The 19,977-nt window shown below is 48.6% G+C and overlaps 1 protein-coding gene and 1 long non-coding RNA gene across 9 annotated transcripts in view; both read right to left on the reverse strand.

Annotated features, from left to right (window-relative positions):
• The window catches only part of EXOC6B (exocyst complex component 6B), a 271,298-nt gene that overhangs the window by 37,476 nt on the left and 213,845 nt on the right, over positions 1 to 19,977 (reverse strand). The window lies entirely within an intron of this gene.
• LOC311436682 lies at positions 14,461 to 15,359 on the reverse strand. The gene is made up of 3 exons (XR_014693027.1): positions 15,208 to 15,359; positions 14,965 to 15,115; positions 14,461 to 14,669 (listed from the first exon to the last, which is right to left on the reverse strand). It is a non-coding gene; the product is annotated as an uncharacterized lncRNA (long non-coding RNA).

The following is a 19,977-nucleotide window of genomic DNA, read 5'->3' on the forward strand; positions in this document are numbered from 1 at the left end:
CTCACCTGCTTCTTTTTTTTTTTTTTTTTTTTTTTTTCCTTTCCCCTTTTGTCTATGTGGAGTAAATTTCTGTCAACAAAGCTGAAAGGCCAAGTAGAGTTCACTGTAACAATTCACATTTCTTAGCAGGTTGCCCAGAACTAAACCTTAACCTTAAACACGAAGCGTTCCTGGGATTACACAGTAGCTTCAAGAAACAGAGAAATATAAATCCTCCGCCTTCCTAGCATAGAAAATAATAGTATATCTCTGCCTGCTGGACTGATTTCTACAAGCCGCAGCCATAACTCAGTGAGCCTGGAGCACCTCATCTGTCAGATATTTATGTGGTGCTTAATTGCACGAACAAAAGCAACTTTCCAAGCCTAACATATGCTGCATTTTGAAATCATGAGCATGGTGGCTCTCAGCATCATAAATTACAGCTATTCACTTCACAGAGCCCAACAGCACGTGAACCTGAGGTTTCCCTAAGAAAACGACGTACCACCTCCCACTGCTGCCAGCACTGCAGGGCCGCATTAAGCTTTGAGCCAGCACACTGGTAAGATTTAGGAGAAAAAAATATAGGAATTGGGTTTGGCACTGGCAAAGAAGATGAAGAGCATCTTCTCCTGGTTAATGGGCAGTGTAAAATGAGTGTAAGGTCACGCTGCTTGAATTGCAGCCTCAACTGCTAATCTTCCACAACCTGCAATGGGATTAGTCCTTCTCCATGGAAAGCCCGTCCGGCTGGAGTCGCGGCAAGTTGTTTGCCGTCCTGCTGTCCGTATTCATGCCTTACATGGAAGATTTTGGTCTTTAGTGATGCCATTAAGGGGAGGTTAAATTGATTTTAGAAAGCATGGTAAAGCAAAATGTTATCCTCTGCAAACAGCTAGGCAGTCCTGATCCTGTTACCTGTAACCGTAGGTCACAAAACCCTATTTAAATAGGAAATTATTAATCTGCGGTTGCACAATGGCTTGCATTAAGGTAGGCTCAAAGCTCCTTTCAAGACCAGTAATAAATGGCCAACAGAAACGCACTTGCTTCCTTGTGGCCACACACTGCCAGCTCTGCTCTGCTCCTGCCCTGTCGCCTTTGACAGGCTGACATGACAGGCTCTACAATATCTGTTTGCTTCTTTTCAAGAGATTTCTTTTGACAAGCCATAGTGAATAGTGAGCAAAACGGACGTTTGAACGCTCACGGCAGGCTCGAGCCTGTGGCTATTGTAGGGCACTGCCACATTATGCTGCATTATTTCTTTTTCCCAGGGAAGGGAGATGTAAAGCACGAGGCAATTCCTGTGACAGAGGGTATTAACGCAGACACAGAGGAATTCCTGAGAAGGATGGGTGTGTGACACCAAGCAAGTTGCTGTGGCTTAATGACCTTTGTCCTAATAGAGCTGAGACATTTGCTGTGGGACGGGCAGCTCTGCCACTTCATCTCTGCTGGTGAACTGTCTTTTTGAGCATAACTTCAACTGCAGTGATAGGACACGGCTCTCGGACACCTGACAACTGTTTTGCGTGGCTTGCTGTCTGGATAGCATTGTTTTTTGGGGGAAAAATGGATTACGCTTAGTAAGGCAGAGGATTATTAATACTGTAACATATGGGAGGCGAGCACATGCGAAGCCAAACTTTTATATAGTCTAAACAGCTGTAACACTCTAAAGTTATAAATCACCCAAAAATGGAATAAAAACATTCAATACATACCCATATATATTTATATATTAAAAAAATCACCTGTTCTCAATTACACTATCAACTCCATCAAGAAATTTCACTGACAGTGAAGACCACGAGCACAACAAAATAACCCTTTAATGGCAAGTCAGGTCACTATTCCATGCATTAGCCATATACAATGTCAGCAGCATCATCTACTATTTTTCAGGTTTGTCCTCAGAATTATCAAGGTTCTGGAAAGTAATGGAAAAGTGGTAAATAGTACTCTTTAGTGGAAACGGTAGGAATTTACATGTTGACTGAGAGCTCTGCTACAGCTAAGAAACTGCAAATCTAAACTAGCAGCACATGACAAATGCTCCCAAAAATCTGAAGACCAGTATCTCTCAGCACTAAACTTTCACTCATCACAAAACTGGGTTTTCCACCAGGTTTCCCAGCCTTTCTCATCCTCTCCCTTTACGTCAGGCAGCTTCAACCTCTCTGATCTGCTGAGCTCCAAAAATTCAGCAGAGAGAAGCAGACTCTCGAATAATTAATTGAAGCTTACTGGCAATAGCCTTGCCTTGCTTGGTTACCTTTTATGGTCCCCTTAGAGGTTGTCCAGAGACCAAAACCCACCACTTTAGGCTACAAAATCTTCAGGACAAGCACTCGCTGCCTTTTGAGTTGGTGACCCAGAGCTTGCTCAATCCCACTGGTGGGAAAATCAGCCCTGTAGAGAGTGAGAGCTTGTCAGGAGCATCGCTCACTATTAAGACAGTGCTGTTCATCCAAAGACTCAAAAGCATTTTGAAACATGGCATTTTTTCAGCTCGCAAGGCAGTCTTTCTTTCTTTCACGTGGAAATTGAGAAAGGGGTTTGGCTGAAGATCACTATGCGAGCTGCTGTTCAGAATGTGCCATTCAAGAGCACAATTGCACAGGAAAAAAAAAGGTTGGCTTAGCTGCTTTTCTGAAGAGGAGGCTAAGGAACTTTCCTTATTATCTACTCACCGATCTAGAAATCACCAGAAATGACATAACTGGCTGCTTTCTCAGGTTTCTGCCCACTTTACTCCATAACCACTCCCAACCTGTTAGTATCAAAACGCTGCACAAACACCGAGTCATCTGGCCTGAATGTCCCTGTGAGGTCCTGGGAGTTGCCACCATTCCCGGGAGCATTTCTGCACCCAGAGAATTGCACCCAGAAGATCGAGGGCCCCCGACCCCACCTTTGCTCACTGGACATCTCTCGCCTCCCATCCTTGCAAAGGTGCCGGTGCCAAGGGCAGCGCAGCCATAATTGACATCATGTGTTCGTTGGGTTAGCTACGTTAGAGAGCACACATGGCACAAAACGTATCTGGAAAAATAAAATAATTAAAAGAAAAAATCACATTTTCCTTCCCCACTCAGGAGCGGGGTCTGTGCAGCAGCATAACCCAGTGTACATACATTGTTAGACACAGTTTAAATATAGCATCTAACTATGAAAACATGAATAATTGCGGTGCTTAAAACGTCTGGCTAATCTTCAGCAGAACTGCAATCAATCACTGGTGTCAGACCGGGAAGCATTTCTCAGTTTCATACACAAAACCTTCCTTCAAATTCAAACTCTATCCACTTCCAGTGTTTGGCCTGACTTTCCCATCTGATATTAATGGAAGTGCTCTCGGCATGAAGAGGCAATGGTCGGAATTGATTTTCTGATTTTTTTCAAGAAAAACTTTTGCAAAGGCATCCAGTCGGGACTGACAGTCAGAGGAAAGAAAAAAAAAAAAAAAGAAAAAAAAAGAAAAAACTTCCATTCCCTGAGCACACGAAGGGGAATTTGTATGGTTTTGTAAATTTATTAAAGAAAACACACAGAACACGTTCCGTTAATTTTGCTCTTTGCCCGCCCGCTTGCAGGCCCACGAAGCACTGCTGGACAAAGAGAAAAGCAGCAAGCAAAACCCAAACCTACAGCTCAGCCCCGAAAAGCTGTGAGCACTCTGTGCCAACAACCTGTACCACCTCTGAAGGGCTTCAGCTTCGCATGGGAACCACCTCTGCTCACCAGCAGAAAGCCAACAAGGGGCTCTTCTCTGACAGCTATTTCCTAATCATTGCCCGTTGGGTGGTGAGTTACCAACACAGAAGTGCCTCGTTTATGATTTTCAAGTGCTGGGGCATGTTTTTAAAGCAGCATTTTGCCATAGCCAAGTGCTTCACCATCTTTGCCTTGTCTGTTTCAGACAATGTTAACCAGCAGAGAGGGTGCAAGTGACCATCTCCGAGGCACGGCACCGCTGCACCTCATGTTGTGTCCAACAGTAAGTTGCTACTGCAGAGATGTTAGTGGATAGAAACATGTCAAAGAAGGCAACAATGCACAGAAAGGGCCTGGGTGGCAAATGCATAGTCAAAAACATTGCATTATTAAAAAATTGGATTTTTTTCTTAGTTACCAGCTACTGTTCAGCAGTTTGATGCACACTCTAGTCCAGGCTCCAGATAGGACAAAGCTTTGCCCACCTCTCAGCAGACAGTAACACATCTTCAGCTTTTCTAGAAGAGCATTTCTCGCATTTTGCCCAGTTCCCTGGACAGCAGTTGCAGTTTTTCTGCTGCAACACATGGCCAGGAAGGCAGTGTGGGACACTGGGCCAGCACGCGTGCTTGTTTAAAGGGGTAGGTAAAAGCAGAGTAATCCCGATTTAATTAATCTGAGCTCCAGCCGACCAGGGCTCCATGTAATTACTTATGTACCCAGCACAGTAATTCACAAGAGATCAACCAAAGCTGTATGAGCAAGGCCAGAAGAACCAAGGCAAGTCTCCTCCTCCCCAGGAGCTCGCTGGGGGCTGGTTTGAGGGTCTACCTGCTGCTACAGCCTCCACATCTGAGCTAAGCCCACCACTTAATGCAGCTCTACAGCCAGGATTATTTTTCCCACTTCAGTATGGCAAAGACAGAAGGGTCCTGTCACCATTTATCATATTAAATAAGAAAAAAAAAAAAAAACCTCAGAGCTGGCAGCAGTAGAAACACTAATTATTCTGGTTGCTGGCATCAGACCACTGTGGAGCCCAGACTTCATCTAAAAATCTTTGGCTGATAAAGCTCGCTGAGTGTTTCTGAGCTGTCAAAACCTCTGGGTTGGCTTGAACATGATCTGACCGGATCCCAGAGCAATTCAGAGCGGACACGGGCAAGCACGACCCACTTTGTTATGCATCTCTCAACTGCTTATTGCTCTCCATCTTTCATGATCTTGTTTTTCTTCTCGGGCAGACTCCAAACAGCACAGTACTGACAAGCGAGTTGACGGCTGAGGCATGCGCCTGTGAGCTGACATCTCAAAACAAGAAAATAGGGTTCATCAAAATTAAATAGTGCTAAGATCATGCCTCTTCAACTGCAGTTCAGGTGATGGTATCTGGAGCCCGTGTAAGGCCCTTTAGGATATGGAAAGTCTCGATAAAATCGGGTGAGTAATAACTGTATTTTTAATCAGTTGCAATCTGAGCACAAGGGCGTATGTAATTTTTATTTTTTTTTTTTTACACTGGAACACGCAGCTTGTTTAGAGGTGTAAAAAAATGCACCAGGCACCTCCCGGAACCACGGGCGGTGGCAAATGTGAGACCCCTGAGCTTCACCCCTGCTGCGAGGGCATGACTGCTGGCACCATGAGCAGGAAACGTTGCTCACAGGTCCCTGCTCCCACAAACAAGTTTTCTCCTCTAAACACTAGATACCCATCATGTGCCAGGCTATTTCCATTTCCTTTTTTTTTTTTTTTTTGCAGCAGTTTTCTTACCAGCCTTCGCCCAACCCTCTGCCCCCTCTCTCTCAGGTCAGCGCCTGCCACCCCCACCTTTTCTCTCTCCCGGTTCAGCTCTCCAGCTCTTATCATCGCAGCATCAGCGAGCACCTGCACTGCTGCCAGCGCTGAGGTAAGAAATTCCTGCCTCAAGATGCTCGCTGTCACTTCCAACCCACAGTTCACCATGTGCCGGTGATGCTGCCTGCGCACGTGAGCTGTAACCCCGATGAATTTTTACTCGGGTCATCTCAGGAAAGAAAGCGAAATAAAAGGCGCCCCCCAAGCTTTGTGTTTGCTTATTTTGCATAACTGCTTGAAGAGGCATTTTCCAGCCCAGTTTTTATGCATTCTAACACCGTCCTTGCTCTTATGACCACCAGCAAGAAAGGGAAATAATTGTACTGCCCCAAATGATGCCTCACTGCTTCTCCCTTCATTTTATACCTTTTCAAGCCACACCAACAGATAGAGAACTGCAGTAGCAGTGAGACTGGAAAGAAATGCACCGTGCAGAGCCCACTACTCAATTTGCACACTGCCATGTGCGAGCTCTGGATATCAACTTCTCTCCTTGTCTGATTTAAGCCTTTCTAGCACCACTTCCACTGCCAAACGCTGAAAGCAGCTTCTCAGCGCTGCAGGGAGGAGCCCACCACGCAGAAATAACCCCACGGGGACCCTTGGATGCTCCACGAATCGCCACCACCGCTGTTTGTTCCGGCTCATGTGTTGCTACGAAAGCACTGCGTATTTGATGTCCCCAAATACAAAGCCAAAAGCCAAGCTTAAAGATTTCAGAGGATGGGTTACTACCTTGGTGCAACGCAGGGGCACTTTCCTGTGGGCACTGCAGCAGCTTGCGAGTGGTACCAAAGGTGCTGCCCATCAGCTGGCAGCACAGCCACTCTGTAAAGGTGGGAATTTGTCCCTCACCTCAGCCAAAATATTTTGGCACCGCTTTTTGGCTCCTCAATAGTGCCAGGCTCTCCCCTCCTGCAGGCAGCTGTGTGCCCGCCTTCCCTCGGAGGCACCACACCGAGCTCAGTGCTAGGAGGACCGAGGCTGCTCGGCTTCCTGGCTGATCTGATAAATCCCCGATGGGCCCTCGCGGGAATTTTGGCAGTGGGGAGCTCCGAAGACGAGCTTGGCAGCCATCCTAACAGTTGGAAGCACCTTCCAGGCAGGATTTGTTTTGATACGAGATCTCTGGCTTCCTCCTTTCCTTCGCCCTAACGTGCCCATTGGTTTTCTGAGCCTGTTAAACTCTTGCTCCAAAAGGACAGCGCTGAGGACGTGCCTCTGGTATTGCCTTCAACTTTACATCCTCGTGCTGCTGTTACACCTCACGGGTCAAAGTTTCACAAATACATCGTGCTGAGCACCCAGGGACCCTCACAAACTTCTCCCGAATCGATTCAGCCCTACACAGCCTGCAACAGAAAACCAGCAGCTTCTCTGGAAGAGGATTCATTACAGTATGAAGGGAAACAGTTACAGCTTTACACCCCTAATGTGATTGGGATAAAACTCTTCTCTGTGCATTTGGTCTGCTTTTAGGAGGACGTGGTTACACACTCATCCTTTGAGGTGGGTAAACTAAGGTTTCAATGCCATTCTTCCCATGGCCAAGGCGACAGAGCAGGTCTGTGGTTCAGTCACGAGCCATGAAAACGTCCCCGTTTCCCTGTGTTTGTAAGAAATTGGATGGCCAAAGCACCCAGAGACCACACATCATGTCATTTAGAGACCTCCTACCAAAATGCCTTGTGCCAGGGACAGTCCATACAGCCACGTTCATCAACACCACTCTACAACGGGGTCTTGGATATTCCCACGTGAAACACAAGACAAAGGTGAAGTGACAAAGATTCATTCAGTTCCAAGTTATTTCCCATCTAAGTTTTCTGATTTGGAGGTGTTAGCAGACGTGGGATTCCCCTGGAATTTAAAGATCGGTAAAATCAGCTGGCATATGGTAGAGAAATCTACCTCCTCATGAAGGAAAGGACACAGGGATATTAATCACCAATTCCTGTAGCATCAATTACTGGAATAGGCAGGCTTCAGTGGCAAGGATCAAAATAAGGCAAAAACTGCCAGTCGAAACACTGAAGAATGCCAGCACCTCCTGCCTCTTCTCCCGGGATACAACCCTGAATTTGCAGCCTGCTCCAGGCTGACGCCAACTCCTCTAGGTTGGAAATCTTCACCTTGCTGTCCCCCAAGGGCTGATTGCTTTGGAAAAATATAAATTATTAGCAAGTCTCCAAGACGTCAGTTCTTCGCCAACATCCAAACTGAGAGCAGATTCTCCGTGGAGGGATCTGAGGTATCTTCTCTCCTGGGAAAAGCCACCTCATCTTCAGAAAACTTGCTATTTATGGCCTTCAGACAGGTGGGTGAAGGCAAATTGGCTTTGTGGGGCATATTCTCCCACAACTACTGTGTGATAACTCTCCCCGTAGGGATTTTACATGCGTACACAATATACAGCCATAGAACAGGGTCTGGAAGTTCACAAAGAGCTGCTCTGTAGGGTGTGAGGGTGCAAACACCCATTCAGCACCCAGCATGGGTACAATACAAGGCACTCAAAACTCTGGGAGCCAAGCCCTCCATATGCTCGTTGGGCACTAATTAGCAGTAGCACCGAGAAGACAAAAATTGCACCCCAGGCAGAGGAAAACCTTCAGCACTTGGCAGATGCTGCACAGAGAGGAGCACCCGACTGCCTCGCTCTGGGAAGCTGGTGCAGAGCTTCTCACTCCGAATTAGTAAGAAGCCAGCAACAAAAAAACTTTGACAGTCAGAGGCATTTGGAAAACTGCATTTCTGGGTAAGTTTCCACCCCGTAAACACTGCGGGAGTTCGATCACGGCTCCGAATTCTTTTGCTTTCTGTTATAACTTATTTCTTGTTCTCGTGCCAGCTCGCACAAAGAAGGGAGCATGGCTCCTTCGTTAGAGCAAGGAAGGAGGGACGGGGATGCGTAGGTACAATTCCTCGAGGAGCCGCTTTGCTCCACCGCAGGCAATCACCACCTCCCCTCCCCGGCGTGCCAGCCCGGCCGAGGAGCTGGTCCCTGCAGCAAGCAGAAGCTCTTGCTCAATGGATCATCAACTATCCGCAGAGCACCCTGAAACCTTCCCCTAAGGGCGCTAAAAGTGCCTTTTGTTATGCTCCGAGTCAAACAGAGGTTGCAATAAATTGAAGACACGAACGTTTGAAATCCTGCTGAAACAAGCGCTCCAACCCCTGCCTCTCCAAACGTGTTTCGGTCACTCCAAGACGGATCAAAACCCGTCTGCTCCTCGGAGAGGTGGGCTCGGCAGCCGTCACACATGCGAGGGGCTGGGGTTCCCCACCGGCACCAAGCAGAAGCTGTCGGAAAGCGGAGCAGATGTGGGCCCCGCCACGGCCACCCTTCCAGGGGAGGCTCCGCCGAGTGGCGTGGCCGGCAGCCAGGTGAAGGAACAAAGGATGCCTGCTGCTTTTTTTTTTTTTTTTTTTTTCTTTTTTCCCCCCTCGTTATTCAATACAGAGGCTTAGCAGCCACACCGCGTTTGCCTCCTCTCCTCCCCGCTGATGGATGCGGGGTGCCCTGCCGATCCCACCGGAGGAGGTGCGCAGGCGCCGCGCGCCGTCGCCGCTCGGCTCCCGCGAGGCATCCCAGGCCAAAATCTAATGTTCCCAAAATCTGCCGGATGAGAGCACGTTAACAGGCCGATCTTTCGAAACTCTCCCATTCTTCTCATAATTTATTGATGAAAGGATTCCTCGCTGGTTAGGCAATATCCCTCCGGATGAAAGCCTGGCTCCGTTTCTCCTCTTTCTACCACCCTCAGTAACGTACACCTCCTCTCTAATGGCCCCCTGATGAAAAATTCACTACTCGACGGGCCGCGCTGCCAGTTGTGCTGCTGATGGATCGTTTTACTTTTTACCTGTTCAGATTAATCAGGTTACAGCTCCGGCCTGCCAACAAAGCATGGCCTCACACCTCAACTCCGGGACCTAAATCCATGCCCAACATCCGAGTCAGGCAAAGGCTACGGAATTACAGCGGGGCTCGAAACCAACCCTGCAACTCAGCCCTGCTGCGTGGGGTTAAGCTGTCCTTCCAGGTGAAGAGAAACCTTAATTTGCATGCATTAGCATCTAGCACACAAAAGCCATTTGTACCTGCCAAGAGAGCCGTGGCTGCAACCAGCAGCGTGCCCGCCTGGACCAGGAGCTGGGCGGTGGGGACTGGGATGGAGGAGCTGGATGGAGAGCTGCCCTACCTGCAGCAGTGCTTCCACGGGAGCTCCTAGGCTGTAAAACCAGCACAGAGCTTCACCTCCCTCGTGGACGAGGCTCTCTGAAGTTTAATTTGTTCTTTTAATGGTCTGAGACACTTTGGAATGAAAGCTGGGATGGAAATAGTTATAATTATTTTGCAAATTCAGTACCCAATCAGGCAAAGTTTATTACTGGAAGTAACTCATCTCACCAGAGGACAAGGCTCATTTATCTTCTGAAAGCTCAAACCCAGCTTAGTGGTCCTTAGGATTTAACTGCACGGGAGTAAATCCTGGCTCCCTGAACCTGCCGAGTTCAGCGGGGCACCTCCACTACCAACCCAGCCTCCTACCAACTTCTTCGGTTTTGACCAAGGGTGACAAATTCAACCAAGAACCATGTTTTACTCATTTATGTACGTATAAAAAAAACGTTTTGACCCTTTTTAAAGAAGGAACCGACACAACTGGCCCAGCACGGACAGACGTGATGGAGGCTATGAGCACAGATCACGCGACCAGTGTTGTAGGGTGCTGTTTGTTCCGAAAAGCTAATTCAAAACAGGGACATCCTGGTGCTCGCCTGGACAGCATGGAGGAAATGACTGATCTGCCTCAAATTCCATCTTTTATTTCATCGACCCGTTTTGCTAAAACCAGAGCTGTTGCTCAACTTTTTATTTCTGGCTTATCCTTAGCCAGGCAACCAAATACTAGTAAAATGAGGTAAGGTTTCAGCTGTGGGAAACGCAGGTAGCTTCTGCAGCCAAATTCCTGAGAGGTGCAGTTCCTCCGACTTAATTCTATTGTCACTCATCATGAGTGTCATAGAGATTATTAAACAATTAAAACGAACTTTGGAGAAGTGCAGCACTAAGACAAACTAAGGAGGCACGTGAAAATGCAGCAAGTTTTAACTCATTACGTTTCCAAACAAAATTCAAAGGGCAAGATAGCAGCATCTTGGGCAACGGCTTTTGTTTTCAGAAATGGTCTAAACTGCAACAAAATAAAATAGTAAAAAAAAAAAGGGTAGGAACTGATGACCACACTTCACGCTTTGAATTCTCATGGTTAGCAGCTGAGCTCCTACAAGGAGCTTCTTCAGCAATTATTGCACATTTGGAGCAATGCTGAAGCTCACAGCTCTTTGCTTGCAAGAGAAAAAAAATATAAATTAAAGCGTTTTGATATTTATCATGAAATTAAAATCTGCTGGTTGGCAAAGCCTGGTCTCATTATGGTATTCCACTGTCATTGCACACTGCGGTGGAGTTCTCCGTTGCCTTTTTTCTAAGAACTAGAAACCAGCTAACGAGCTTGAATAAAGCCTCAAGTTCCTCGTTAGGTGCAACATGCCCATTCAACAGCTGTGGAAAAACCAAGCACAGAAGTTGCCCAATATTGTCCAGATCAACTGGCAAAGCACAACTTCGAGCCTCCCAGCTCCAAAAATTATCTATGGAAATTCCCCTCCGTCCTCCTTCCAATTATCCCAGATGAAACCCTCTTGAAAACAAGGTTGAGGAAGGTTTCTTTGATATTTCTTTTGCTTCTTGGCCATACTGCGTGTTCTGGGGTTGCTGCAGGTCTCCTGTCTCTTTATCCACGGTGGGAATTCAGCCAGAACGTTGTTTGTTTTCTGTAAATTACATCTTTACTTAATTTTTCCTGAAATGCCCAGAAGTAGTTTATTAACAACGACCAGGATTCCCTGCAGAAGGCGATATTCTCAGAAAAGGAAAGCGCTCCAGCAATGAAAGGAATGCGCGCGGACCAACTGGCGAAGAGCTAATGACTTCAAATAAAGGCCATAACATCTGGCTTAGTTTAGCCCCGAGCTATAACCAAACCACAGTCTCCTCAACTCCACTGGCACCGCGCTCGTGAAAAATCACACAACTCTGAGATGACAGTTCGGAGTCGTAGCGGCAGCGAGTGAGTATGGTTTGATTAGGTGTCAAGTAAAACCGTCTTTGCTGAAGCAGAATTGATGAGACAGAGCTCCGGTCCCCCGGGAACGTTGTCCTATCGGATAACCGGACGGCTTAAGCAAAGGTGTAGGTATTTAACCCTCCGAGAGAAACAGGCAAGCTAAGAGGTGTTGGCAGAGCACACCGAGGCTCTGAACCAGCAGGGAAGACCAAGAGCAGACAGCACTGCCAGCAACAAGCACAGCAACGTAGGCTCTGCTTTCGCTGTGCTTCTTTTTGCAGCCTTTTTCAGTAAATCCCTGGGAAAGAAGGGCATGAAGCAGCGCTTGCAGCTCGCATTAGCATCCACGCCTTTGGAAACACGTTCCTGATTCGGGCTGGAGCTCCCTTGGCGATGAAGCCGGGGGAAAAAAAGGGCATCGAGGCCACCGAAAGCATAAGGATGACACGAGCCTGCTTTTATTCATTTATTTTTTAAGGCAGAAGCTGCAGCTTTAAAGAGCGAACCGAATGAGCTGGGTTTTAACATGCTACCCTGCTTCTTTAGGACACCATCAAAAAATATTTTAAGCTTCAGGAACATTTCTACCAGAAGGAAACTGCTCTCGTTTCAGCATCGAGCTGCGCTTCGCAAGGACGCTGTTCGCACCTCCACGGGGCGAAGGGCAATTGGAAAACACACTTTAATAGGGTCTCGACAAATTTTATTATGTCACCGTAACGACTGTAAAACTGACCAAAACATGTCGTTAAAGGCTCTAGCCCACATGGGAATGAGTGTGTGCGTTATATAAACCCTGCAAACACAGTAAAGTTCTTCAGTGCCGGAGCCACGGGAGAGCGAAAATGGAGTATAAAGCAAGAGGAGGCGGGGTGGGACACTTCATCTTCCCAACAAACACACAAACCCATCCCTATTTTTCAAGTATTTTCAACGTATAATTTCCAAGGTTGTTCATTTCTCTGGAACGCAGCCTGGTCCGGCTGCCCTTTAGGTCTCAGAGCAAAACACTGCTGTGACTTTCCTCCTTTCGTTTGAAAGCCAGAAGGGCGGCAGGCAGCGAGCACAAAACTCGATGTTTCACTGTCAAGCTCTGCTGAGGCTCTGCACTCAACAGGAGCCTTTCTCTGGGCTCCAGGCTGTGCAGGGGATCAGCACGGGATCAGTCCCAGCTGCTGGAGCCCTCTGGGGACCCACGAGTGCTGGAGGGCAGAGCTTGTGCTTGGTGCCCATGCCGATGGCCAGGCTGCTCGGAGCAGGATTGAGGCTTAGCAGCGGTGCCAGCTCACCTGCACGGGGAGCTGAAACCCTCTGCCAAACAGCAAAGAAGGAAGGCACGAAGCAGAAACAGCCTGACCACATGGGAACCACGTGCCGCAGAGGGACACGAGCGGCCGAGACAGATTTGAGCCACCCCTCCTGCAATCAGCTACTTGATTTCCTCCGAAGACCCAGCTGCAGCCCTGCCACTTACAAAATAAATTAAAAAAAAAAAAAATCAGCTCAGCATAATCTGCTTCAAAACCCAAATCCCATTTGTAGGTTATTAGCTGCTACAGCCTGTAACGTGGGGCCTTGGTGAATTTTGAGAAGAGGGAGCAGGAGCCCGTTGGACTTGAATGTTTTGACAAGTTTATGTAAGGCTGGATGCAGGCGGCTCATTAGTTACAGGGCTAGCCACAAACATCTTCAATAACTCGCACAAAACACTGCCGAGGCAGACAGAGGAAAATAGATGAAGAAAAATCCAAATAAAAGCAATGGAATTACCAAGATCTGTGCTGAATTTCAGGGCTCCATCACTTAGGTTGCTGTCGCAGCCAGCCTCCAGCCACCAGCTGCCTGTTTTCCATTTAGGCTAAGCTGACAGGAGCAGTGATCGTGTCCTCCCAGCTCCTTGCAAACCACCTATCACACCAGCGGTGCACGAAGGACTGCTAGGTGTTGGCCATAAATAGCTAAAAATGACCCTTTTCTATCCTAAATTTAAATTATTATATTTTTTTTTTAAAGAGGAGCTTCAGATCGGGTGAGTCTGCACGGAGGCCAGCTCCCTTGCCAGAAAGGGAATAAAAACTGTTTTCCCTTTACTATTTGGCTCCTTCTCAACGTCCACGTCTCTCAAAGCTTTTTCCACGGGGGAGATGAGGAAACTGAGGCAGGGGGACGGGGGCCAGGACCACGCGCCAGCAAGCGAGGGTGCAGCCTGCAGCCCCTGGGCCGGTCCGCACCAGCTCGGTCCCCGACCCCAGAAGCTGGATCCCATTAGTGGCTTTTGGCAAAGCCTCGGGGCTGGTGCTGTGCTCGGCCTCACAGCTCCTGGGACTCCAACAGCGGGGACTTTCCTGCGCCGTGAGTCAGCCTCCAGCCCCCCCAAACAGGAAAACCGCCCCCATCCGCCCCAGCAGGGCTGACAGGGACCCGGGTCACATTTGGGAAGAGTTTCAGAGCCTCCAAGGGAAGATGCCAGGGGCTGGGCAGCCTCTGCTTTAGGAAGGGAATCGTCTGAGGCGCTGGCAATTCAATTGTCAGGTTTTTAGCCTGCGGAGGTTCATCCTGAAACACAGAGACGCTCAGCGCCCCAAGCAGGGAAAAGCTGGCCAGCCAGCAGGGCTGCAATGTTTTAGCAAATCTTTTTAAATCACAGCAAACACAAACCCTCAAAATAACCTAAAAAAGCCAAGGGCAGTTGAATCCCGCTCTACTGTAACATCTGGGGAAGGGTTCTGCCCAAAAACGAATTTTCTAATTCTTTCAGCTTTACACTAATTTCATTTTCCTTAAAAAACAAACAAACAAAACCAACACATTTCTATCTTCAGGACTGGTTCTTACACTATCCCACGCTGCAAGCTGAGGGTTATGGGGTTAATGGTTATTGGTACCTACAATCCTCAAGGGCAGCTGGAGCCAAAAAAGAACCAGAGAGCTCTCGGAGGACACCAGCAAATGGAGGAGAGGCAATGGCACAGGCTGCAACAAGAGAGATCACAATGAAACACAAGGGGAAAAAAATAAAAAATAAGCATTTCCCCGTGACTGTGTTGTAGAAATGCAGTAAAAGGGGTCCAGGGAGGTTGGGAAGCCCCTGGGCCAGGCCCTGAGCAACTTCATCCAACTCTGTCAACCTCGTCACTGGCTTCATTTGAAAAATATCCAACTTGGTCTGTCCAAGCTCCCTGTCTTCAAGGAAAGACTCAATGTCCACCATCAATCTTATTCCCTAGCACCAAATTCCTCGGGACTTTACAAAGGAGAAAATGCCCACCCGAAACCTGCAGTCCTGCCTCTCCCACAGCCAACAGCTACCAGGGGCCAGGCTGCTCGTGCTCGGGGCTGTGATGCTCTTGCTAGGGGTCCCTCGTGTATGTTCCACTGCAGGACGAGGGTTAGGTTCTGGTTCAAACAGTAACGATGTGCTTATGTAAGGGAAAAGCAAATCAAATTATATAAACTCTGCAAAGAGATACAATATGAAGATAAAAATGAACTTTCCAGCCTTGGGACCTACCGAGTGTAGCCTTGTAGATTGGTCTGTGGAAACATTTTGCCTGTGTCCTTCAAAGTAGCCTTTAACAAGACATCAGCAACCCCAAATTTAATCCCAGACTCACTTTCTGCATAGCTCACTGCACCACCTCATCCCGACCCCGAGCCCGAACGCTGCCGCCGAGCTTGAGGCTCATGTTCGAAATGAAACCCAGCTTGCAGAGTAAATTGCAGGCACTGCACGTGTGATGCTCGTTTAAAATCAAGTCAATCAATACAACGTCAGCCAATAATTCAGGTCGAACCAGAACGTCAGAAATCCCAGCAGAACTGCTGAGCACGAGGCTGCCCTTCCCGAGAACTGCTGGGTCCTCGAGGGCAGCCAAGCAGTGAGCAAAGCATCGGATCAGAGACACGGATCTGCAAACCGGTGGGCTGAGAGGGGAGAAATGAGAAAATGAAAACAAACAGCCTTTGTTTGGGGTCCTGCTGCTGCAGTCAGTGGGGCTACGCAGCCCGCAGGGACCCAGAAGTTGGTCTCTGAGCAGAGCAGAAGAGAAGAAATGCGTTCAGACAGCGCAAGCACCAAATGCTGAGAAATACCAACAAAAACCTGGTGGCACCTAGAGCTGGATTTGAGTAAAAAGGGCTGAAAAGAAAGCAAGAAGATGGAGACAGAGCTTCCACTACCACAAAAAGCAGTGTCCTGCAAATCCTGCTGGTAGCTGCGTGGCCAGCTGCACCCACAGAGCACCACGGCTGTGCCACAGCGTCCGATGGGGAACAGAAAGGTAGAGGAGAAGGGCCGGATCCTGCACTCTGGCCAGAGGGAGGATGCTGTGAAAAGCAAAGCAGCGAAGCCTCACCGTAAGTGGCCAGGGCAGGCTCAGAAATGCTTCCTGCAGACATCTCCAGAGGGCCTGGGAGGAGGACTCCTGGAGCAGCCCTGCCCCGTGGACACTGCACGGCTGCAATCCTCCAGCTCCCTGGAGGTGTTTGATCCTTTAAGTCATCCTGCTGGCAAGTCAATCCATTAGGACAAAGCATTAAAAACTCCAACTCCGCTCTGAAAACGGAAAATAGAGGTATCTGGAATTACCACTTGAATTTAACCTCAGCTGAGATGCGACCACCAGGGCGGTACCTCCCCAGCACGGCGCTGGGACATGGCTGGGGAGGTTTCAGAGGGGACAGGTGCCACCCACCTGGTGCTGCTGCTGCAGCCTGCTGGGGACATCTCCAAATCCCACCAGAGAGGCAGTAAATGAGCTCCCTGACCCCACAACGTGTGTAACACAGCAATGCCAGAACTCAGCCCGTTACAGCACCGCACAGGCCGTGCTGCCTCCGGCTCTTCCATTTCCCCTTCTCCCACCCCTACGCTGATTTTTCTCCTGGCCTTGCCTAATGAGCTGAGCTGCTGAAGGGGTTGGACACCTCCAAGCCACCACCGACGGCTCCACACGTTGCTGTTAATGTGCTGGAACCAAGCGAGGGATGCTGCTCGCTGCCTGAGCACAGCACGCAGCGAGCGGGGAGCTCTGCTGGGGTGGATTGCATTGCAGTGGGTTCTGTGTCTTTTCCCACTATTTAGAGCATAAACGTGATTGAATGAGAGAACAACTAAATAAAGTTTTACTTCTGCAGCCCATTACGTCACCTTTTCTGCTTGGAAAAGGTATTAACTTCACATCTATTTATCCTTACAGACACATACTTGCTGTACTACCTCTTTACTAAAGCAGAATATTCTCATCACAGGCAATGTTAGAGGATAACCTGTAAGAAAAATACACTCCTGGGAAGTAATTTGTGCTGGGAGGTTCCTCTGCTTTCCATCAGGAGCATCTCTCTCCAGTCTGTGTGTGCAAAGCTGGGCTCAGACCAGATTTTGCCTCTCAGCCTGGGGCATTTTCCCCCTGGCAGGCTGGCAGTGGGGCACAGATGTTCCCAAAACCACGCTGCCCTGCGAGGCATGGACCAAAATCCTCCTCGAGGATGCAGGGAACATCACTGGTGCGTGGATACCGAAAGCAGAGCATGTGCAAAGCATGTGAGGAGGAGCCCAAGGGAGTGACAGAGCAGTCACGAGTGACGCATCCTTCCTGCAGCCCATCGGAGAAAGCTGCGAGTGCCTGGACAGGATCATTAAGTGCCCTAATTAATGAAATCTGCAATTAAGGCTGTGAGCAATGCTCCTTGTAAGGCAACGAACCACCTCAGCTGAGATGCCAAGTGACGCTCATGGAAAATTTCCACCCGTTCGAGGGGGTGAAATGGAAGCAGCAATTGCCACAAACCGGGCAAGGACGTGTGCATATTTATTTTATCAACCTGCTTTTACAGCTAAACAGAATAACTTACCCGGGAGGTCACACACCAAGTTTGTACCCGAGTCGTTTAAAATAATAATGCCTACCTCCATCAGGGCAGAAGAGAAAACGGTGTGAACTCAGTTTGACCTTCAAGAAATCCCTTAACCTAAAAATATAAAAGACAAACTGTTTCCACTGAGAGCTGCTATATAAAACCACCCTCAATAAAAGTGCCGGACTCCTTTCAAACTAACCTCAAACACGAAGCAAATTCCTGCGTGCTATTTTCCTCTGGCATCCCGGAATGTAAATCTCAAGGACAGAACTGGCTGTTCAAATTAGCTCCTACTCCTGCAGAAGCAATTGTTTTCAAACAGTTTTGCAAAGCGGTCGTGCGCAGGGTGTGCATTCCAGGAAGGATTCCCACCCCCCTCCAGATTTTAGACATTAAAGAGAAACCGAGCACTAACGGGCTCGGTGCACGTCGCTTCCAAGCTGTCACAGAAAATAAACCACGATTTGTGTTTTTTTTTTGTTTGTTTGTTTGTTTTTTGTTTGTTTTTTTGGAAATCTTCACGGCGCAATCGCGGCGCCTCCACACCGCGATGCCTCTGACCTTTTGGGGCTGCATCTCCCAGAGGCTGGGCAGAGGTTTTTGAGAGCACCAGGCAGTCCCAGGGCAGGAAGGCTCAGCCTGCACGCGAGGCTTTGTGCTCTGAGTCAGCGTGGAGCGCGCACACCCCACCAGGCTCCTCGCCGGGTTCGCTTAATCTTGGAAACAAAAGATTCCTATCTAGCAGCGCTGTCATTCCTGATTAGCACATCATTTCCCCATCAGCCCTCATGTCAGCAACCAAATTAAGGTATTACACTCTGGAACATTTAATGTGATTAGGTTGGAGGAGTATTTACTCTTCCACTTGGCCTGCTGCGAGCAGGGGGATGGGGAGATGCCAGGTGAGCCTCTGCAGGGTACACACCTACTGCTCCTTCCTGGCTGACACCACATAGTACAAAAGCCAGGCTTTTGTTGTGTGTTTTGTGTTTTTTTTTTTTTTTTTTCTTAAAGATTTCAGCACATCAGGGTGCTCCAGCCCATGCTCTAAGCACACCCATATTTTAACAGAGTTCAGAGACCCAGGCTCCAGCCAGGAGAAGCTGAATTTCCAATGCCAGGAGCTGCCAGACAACCCCAGAGCCCACCTAGAGCCAGAACCAGGTATTTGTGTGAAACTACAAAAAACACAGAAATGAATCTGCTGCTCACAAGAGGTCTCACCCCAAAAGACACAAAACCCCCAAGTATGTGCCCAAAGTGAAAGCTCCGCAACCTCGGTGCCTGATCAGACCGAGCCACGGCCCGGGCTCTGACCAGCCAGCCAGCAGAGCCAGCAGCCAAAAAACTAAGAATCGGTTCACCGAGCTGAATTATCCCATTTCAGGGACTCGGGGTTTGCTCCAGCAAGAGGAAGGCTCTCGGTGATGTACCGCATCCAGCTCCAGCTATCCCAACAGATTACCCACGAAGCGCAAGACGGGCCACAAAGCCGGGCCAGCCAGCAGCTAGTATTACAGAATAATTTTCTTGTTGTATGTCAGGGCTGGTCCACAGCCCCCGAAATTGTGAAGATACTCTTACAGCTGGATTTCCAAGCTTCAGTCAGAACAACTCAAACGTCTCCTGAAAACCTTTCTCCCCGGGGCAATGCTGTTCTCGACCACCACGAGTGGCTACGGGGGAACGAGTACCAGCATCTCCCCGTCGCTCCTCTGGCAGACCCTGCCAAATTTAAAGCCATTTGTGGCTTTTTCCCAGGGGCTGCCTCTCCAAATTGCAGCATTTCTGGTGCTCACGTGGCTCCGAAGCAGCAGAATGGTGACAGCAAGCGGAAAGTTTACCCCTGCCCTCTGCAAAGTGTCCAACCTGCTCTGGAGAAGGAAGGAGGCGGATGCTTTTCCTGACTGATGGAATCAGCAAGAGGCTTGAATCCTGGAACGAGAGGACACAAAACCCTACCCGTTTTCTGCAGCGTGAGGTTCCTGACAGCAGCAGCTGTGTAACCCCACGTAACCACAGCCCTCCTGCACTACGAAGCGCGGAAGGAGCACCCGGACCCACGCACCACAAGTGCAGCAACACAGAGTTCAGACCAGATTTGGTGGCTCCCCTGTTCTCCAGCTCCAACTACTGCGTTTATTTTTGGTCCTTTCTTCGTAACCATCATAAAAGGATGATGCAGCTCCCTGAAGCTGATTTTTAATGGATCCATTCAGCCTCGCTCTGCAATTACCATGCCTATCCGGTCCAACTCATGTGCTTGTTTACACTATCTGGCAAACTCCGGATCGAATGTCATTTCATCACCGGGATTCTTTCGCCTAAGCCAAGACCAACAGACCATGGTGGTAATTTAAACACTGAAAGCATGCACAGTATCGATCCACGAGCCTTGACGCCAGCTCGCTGTTACACTAAA

The sequence above is a fragment of the Aythya ferina genome (genome assembly GCF_964211825.1).
Source record: "Aythya ferina genome assembly, chromosome: 4".
NCBI classification, from domain to species: domain Eukaryota; kingdom Metazoa; phylum Chordata; class Aves; order Anseriformes; family Anatidae; genus Aythya; species Aythya ferina.